Genomic DNA, 6,619 nt, shown 5'->3' on the forward strand with positions numbered 1-6,619 from the left:
GTCCCTCGCCTCCCTATCCCTCGCCTCACTACACCCTCACCTCCCTGTCCCGCGCCTCCCTGTCCCTCGCCTCCCTGTCCCTCGCCTCCCTGTCCCTCGCCTCACTGCACCCCCACCTCCCTGTCCCTCGCCTCCCTGTCCCTCACCTCCCTGTCCCTCACCTCTCTGTCCCTCGCCTCCTGTCCCTCCCCTCCCTGTCCCTCACCTCCCTGTCCCTCGCCTCCCTGTCCCTCGCCTCACTACACCCTCGCCTCTCTGTCCCTCGCCTCCCTGTCCCTCACCTCCCTGTCCCTCGCCTCCCTGTCCCTCACCTCCCTGTCCCTCGCCTCCCTGTCCCTCGCCTCACTACACTCTCACCTCCCTGTCCCTCGCCTCCCTGTCCCTCACCTCCCTGTCCCTCGCCTCACTACACTCTCACCTCCCTGTCCCTCGCCTCCCTGTCCCTCACCTCCCTGTCCCTCGCCTCAATACACCCTCACCTCCCTGTCCCTCGCCTCCCTGTCCTTCGCCTCCCTGTCCCTCGACTCCCTGTCCCTCACTCCGTGTCCCTCGCCTCCCTATCCCTCGCCTCCCTTTCCCTCGCCTCCCTGTCCCTCGCCTGCCTGTCCCTCGCCTCCCTGTCCCTCGCCTCCCTGTCCCTCACCACACTACACCCTCACCTCCCTGTCCCTCACCACCCTGTCCCTCGCCTCCCTGTCCCTCACTCCCTGTCCCTCACTCCCTGTCCCTCGCCTCCCTGTCCCTCGCCTCCCTGTCCCTCGCCTCCCTGTCCCTCACCTCACTACACCTTCACCTCCCTGTCCCTCACCTCCCTGTCCCTCGCCTCCCTGTCCCTCACCTCCCTGTCCCTCGCCTCCCTGTCCCTCGCCTCCCTGTCCCTCACCTCGCTGTCCCTCACCTCACTACACCCTCACCTCCCTGTCCCTCACCTCCCTGTCCCTCGCCACCCTGTCCCTCGCCTCCCTGTCCCTCGACTCCGTGTCCCTCGCCTCCCTGTCCCTCACCTCCCTGTCCCTCACCTCCCTGTCCCTCGCCTCCCTGTCCCTCGACTCCGTGTCCCTCACCTCCCTGTCCCTCGCCTCCCTGTCCCTCGCCTCCCTGCCCCTCGCCTCCCTGTCCCTCGCTTCCCTGTCCCTCGCCTCCCTGTCCCTCGCCTCCCTGTCCCTCGCCTCCCTGTCCCTCGCCTCCCTGACCCTCGCCACCCTGACCCTCGCCTCCCTGTCCCTCGCCTCCATGTCCCTCGCCTCCCTGTCCCTCACCTCCCTGTCCCTCGCATCACTACACCCTCACCTCCCTGTCCCTCGCCTCACTACACCCTAGCCTCCCTGTCCCTCACTCCCTGACCCTCGCCTCCCTGTCCCTCGCCTCCCTGTCCCTCGCCTCCCTGTCCCTCGCCTCCCTGTCCCTCGCCTCCCTGTCCCTCGCCTCATTACACCCTCACCTCCCTGTCCCTGGCCTCCCTGTCCGTCGCCTCCCTGTCCCTCGCCTCCCAGTCCCTCGCCTCCCTGTCCCTCGCCTCCCTGTCCCTCGCCTTCCTGTCCCTCACCTCCCTGTCCCTCGCCTCACTACACCCTCACCTCCCTGTCCCTCGCCTCCCTGTCCCTCGCCTCCCTGTCCCTCGCCTCACTACACCCTCACCTCCCTGTCCCTCGCCTCCCTGTCCCTCGCCTCCCTGTCCCTCACCTCCCTGTCCCTCGCCTCACTACACCCTCAATTCCCTGTCCCTCGCCTCCCTGTCCCTCGCCTCCCTGTCCCTCGCCTCCCTGTCCCTCACCTCCCTGTCCCTCGCCTCCCTGTCCCTCGCCTCACTACACCCTCACCTCCCTGTCCCTCGCCTCCCTGTCCCTCGCCTCCCTGTCCCTCGCCTCCCTGTCCCTCGCCTCACTACACCCTCACCTCCCTGTCCCTCGCCTCCCTGTCCCTCGCCTCCCTGTCCCTCGCCTCCCTGTACCTCGCCTCCCCGTCCCTTGCCTCCCTGTCCCTCACCTCCCTGTCCCTCGCCTTTCTGTCCCTCGCCTCCCTATCCCTCGCCTCACTACACCCTCACCTCCCTGTCCTGCGCCTCCCTGTCCCTCGCCTCCCTGTCCCTCGCCTCCCTGTCCCTCGCCTCACTGCACCCCCACCTCCCTGTCCCTCGCCTCCCTGTCCCTCACCTCCCTGTCCCTCACCTCTCTGTCCCTCGCCTCTTGTCCCTCCCCTCCCTGTCCCTCACCTCCCTGTCCCTCGCCTCCCTGTCCCTCGCCTCACTACACCCTCGCCTCTCTGTCCCTCGCCTCCCTGTCCCTCACCTCCCTGTCCCTCGCCTCCCTGTCCCTCACCTCCCTGTCCCTCGCCTCCCTGTCCCTCGCCTCACTACACTCTCACCTCCCTGTCCCTCGCCTCCCTGTCCCTCACCTCCCTGTCCCTCGCCTCACTACACTCTCACCTCCCTGTCCCTCGCCTCCCTGTCCCTCACCTCCCTGTCCCTCGGCTCCCTGTCCCTCACCTCCCTGTCCCTCGCCTCACTACACTCTCACCTCCCTGTCCCTCGCCTCCCTGTCCCTCACCTCACTACACCCTCACCTCCCTGTCCCTCGCCTCCCTGTCCCTCGCCTCCCTGTCCCTCGCCTCCCTGTCGCTCGCCTCCCTGTCCCTCGCCTCCCTATCCCTCGCCTCACTACACCCTCACCTCCCTGTCCCTCGCCTCCCTGTCGCTCGCCTCCCTGTCCCTCGCCTCCCTGTCCCTCGCCTCACTACACCCTCACCTCCCTGTCCCTCGCCTCCCTGTCCCTCGCCTCCCTGTCCCTCGCCTCCCTGTCCCTCGCCTCCCTGTCCCTCACCTCCCTGTCCCTCGCCTCACTACACCCTCACCTCCCTGTCCCTCGCCTCCCTGTCCCTCACGTCCATGTCCCTCGCCTCCCTGTCCCTCACCTCCCTGTCCCTCACCTCCCTGTCCCTCACCTCCCTGTCCCTCGCCTCACTACACCCTCACCTCCCTGTCCCTCGCCTCCCTGTCCCTCGCCTCACTACACCCTCGCCTCCCTGTCCCTCACTCCCTGTCCCTCGCCTCCCTGTCCCTGGCCTCCCTGTCCCTCACCTCCCTGTCCCTCGCCTCCCTGTCCCTCGCCTCACTACACCCTCGCCTCCCTGTCCCTCACTCCCTGTCCCTCGCCTCCCTGTCCCTCGCCTCCCTGTCCCTCGCCTCACTACACCCTCGCCTCCCTGTCCCTCACTCCCTGACCCTCGCCTCCCTGTCCCTCGCCTCCCTGTCCCTCGCCTCCCTGTCCCTCGCCTCCCTGTCCCTCGCCTCACTACACCCTCACCTCCCTGTCCCTGGCCTCCCTGTCCCTGGCCTCCCTGTCCTCGCCTCCCTGTCCCTCACCTCACTACACCCTCACCTCCCTGTCCCTCACCTCCCTGTCCCACTCCTCCCTGTCCCTCGCCTCCCTGTCCCTCGCCTCACTACACCCTCACCTCCCTGTCCCTCGCCTCCCTGTCCCTCGCCTCCCTGTCCCTCACCTCCCTGTCCCTCGCCTCCCTGTCCCTCACCTCCCTGTCCCTCGCCTCACTACACCCTCACCTCCCTGTCCCTCGCCTCCCTGTCCCTCGCCTCCCTGTCCCTCACCTCCCTATCCCTCGCCTCCCTGTCCCTCGCCTCACTACACCCTCACCTCCCTGTCCCTCGCCTCCCTGTCCCTCGCCTCCCTGCCCCTCGCCTCCCTGTCCCTCGCCTCCCTGTCCCTCGCCTCCCTGTCCCTCGCCTCACTACACCCTCACCTCCCTGTCGCTCACCTCCCTGTCCCTCACCTCCCTGTCCCTCGCCTCCCTGTCCCTCGCCTCACTACACCCTCACCTCCCTGTCCCTCGCCTCCCTGTCCCTCGCCTCCCTGTCCCTCGCCTCCCTGTCTCTCGCCTCCCTGTCCCTCTCCTCCCTGTCGCTCGCCTCCCTGTCCCTCGCCTCCCTGTACCTCGCCTCCCTGTACCTCGCCTCCCTGTCCCTCACCTCCCTGCCCCTCGCCTCCATGTTCCTCGCCTCCCTGTCCCTCGCCTCCCTGTCCCTCGCCTCCCTGTCCCTCGCCTCACTACACCCTCACTTCCCTGTCCCTCGCCTCCCTGTCCCTCGCCTCCCTGTCCCTCGCCTCCCTGTCCCTCGCCTCCCTGCCCTCTCCTCCCTGTCCCTCTCCTCCCTGTCCTTCGCCTCCCTGTCCCTCGCCTCACTGTACCTCACCTTCCTGTCCATCGCCTCCCTGCCCCTCGCCTCCATGCCCCTCGCCTCCCTGTCCCTCGCCTCCCTGTCCCTCGCCTCCCTGTCCCTCGCCTCACTACACCCTCACCTCCCTGTCCCTCGCCTCCCTGTCCCTCGCCTCCCTGTCCCTCGCCTCACTACACCCTCACCTCCCTGTCGCTCACCTCCCTGTCCCTCACCTCCCTGTCCCTCGCCTCCCTGTCCCTCGCCTCACTACACCCTCACCTCCCTGTCCCTCGCCTCCCTGTCCCTCGCCTCCCTGTCCCTCGCCTCCCTGTCTCTCGCCTCCCTGTCCCTCTCCTCCCTGTCGCTCGCCTCCCTGTCCCTCGCCTCCCTGTACCTCGCCTCCCTGTACCTCGCCTCCCTGTCCCTCACCTCCCTGCCCCTCGCCTCCATGTTCCTCGCCTCCCTGTCCCTCGCCTCCCTGTCCCTCGCCTCCCTGTCCCTCGCCTCACTACACCCTCACTTCCCTGTCCCTCGCCTCCCTGTCCCTCGCCTCCCTGTCCCTCGCCTCCCTGTCCCTCGCCTCCCTGCCCTCTCCTCCCTGTCCCTCTCCTCCCTGTCCTTCGCCTCCCTGTCCCTCGCCTCACTGTACCTCACCTTCCTGTCCCTCGCCTCCCTGCCCCTCGCCTCCATGCCCCTCGCCTCCCTGTCCCTCGCCTCCCTGTCCCTCGCCTCCCTGTCCCTCGCCTCACTACACCCTCACCTCCCTGTCCCTCGCCTCCCTGTACCTCGCCTCCCTGTCCCTCGACTCCGTGTCCCTCGCCTCCCTGTCCCTCGCCTCCCTGTCCCTCGCCTCCCTGTCCCTCGCCTCCCTGACCCTCGCCTCCCTGTCCCTCGCCTCACTACACCCTCACCTCCCTGTCCCTCACCTCCCTGTCCCTCGCCTCCCTGTCCCTCGCCTCCCTGTCCCTCGCCTCCCTGTCCCTCGCCTCACTACACCCTCACCTCCCTGTCCCTCACCTCCCTGTCCCTCACCTCCCTGCCCCTCGCCTCCCTGCCCCTCGCCTCCCTGTCCCTCACCTCCCTGTCCCACGCCTCCCGGTCCCTCGACTCCGTGTCGCTCGCCTCCCTTTCCCTCGCCTCCCTGTCCCTCGCCTCCCTGTCCCTCGCCTCCCTGCCCCTCGCCTCCCTGCCCCTCGCCTCCCTGCCCCTCGCCTCCCTGTCCCTCACCTCCCTGTCCCTCACCCCCTGTCCCTCGCCCCCTGTCCCTCGCCCCCCTGTCCCTCGCCTCCCTGTCCCTCGCCTCCCTGTCCCTCACCTCCCTGTCCCTTGCCTCCCTGTCCCTCACTTCACTACACTCTCACCTCCCTGTCCCTCACCACCCTGTCCCTCGCCTCCCTGTCCATCGCCTCCCTGTCCCTCGCCTCCCTGTCCCTCACCTCCTTGTCCCTCGCCTCCCTGTCCCTCGCTTCCCTGTCCTCGCCTCCCTGTCCCTCACCTCACTACACCCTCACCTGCCTGTCCATCGCCTCCCTGTCCCTCGCCTCCCTGTCCCTCGCCTCCATATCCCTCACCTCCCTGTCCCTCGCCTCCCTGCCCCTCGCCTCACTGTCCCTCGCCTCCCTGTCCCTCGCCTCCCTGTCCCTCGCCTCCCTGTCCCACGCCTCCCTGTCGCTCGCCTCCCTGTCCCTCGCCTCCCTATCCCTCGCCTCACTACACCCTCACCTCACTGTCCCTCGCCTCCCTGTCCCTCGCCTCCCTGTCCCTCGCCTCCCTGTCCCTCGCCTCACTACACCCTCACCTCCCTGTCCCTCGCCACCCTGTCCCTCGCCTCCCTGTCCCTCGCCTCCCTGTCCCTCGCCTCCCTGTCCCTCACCTCCCTGTCCCTCGCCTCACTACACCCTCACCTCCCTGTCCCTCGCCTCCCTGTCCCTCACCTCCATGTCCCTCGCCTCCCTGTCCCCCACCTCCCTGTCCCTCACCTCCATGTCCCTCACCTCCCTGTCCCTCACCTCCCTGTCCCTCGCCTCACTACACCCTCACCTCCCTGTCCCTCGCCTCCCTGTCCCTCACCTCACTACACCCTCGCCTCCCTGTCCCTCACTCCCTGTCCCTCGCCTCCCTGTCCCTGGCCTCCCTGTCCCACACCTCCCTGTCCCTCGCCTCACTACACCCTCGCCTCCGTGTCCCTCACTCCCTGACCCTCGCCTCCCTGTCCCTCGCCTCCCTGTCCCTCGCCTCCCTGTCCCTCGCCTCCCTGTCCCTCGCCTCACTACACCCTCACCTCCCTGTCCCTGGCCTCCCTGTCCCTGGCCTCCCTGTCCTCGCCTCCCTGTCCCTCACCTCACTACACCCTCACCTCCCTGTCCCTCACCTCCCTGTCCCTCTCCTCCCTGTCCCTCGCCTCCCTGTCCCTCGCCTCACTACACCCTCACCTCCCTGTCCCTCGCC

The sequence above is a fragment of the Scyliorhinus torazame genome, chromosome 22, assembly GCF_047496885.1.
Source record: "Scyliorhinus torazame isolate Kashiwa2021f chromosome 22, sScyTor2.1, whole genome shotgun sequence".
Taxonomy (NCBI): domain Eukaryota; kingdom Metazoa; phylum Chordata; class Chondrichthyes; order Carcharhiniformes; family Scyliorhinidae; genus Scyliorhinus; species Scyliorhinus torazame.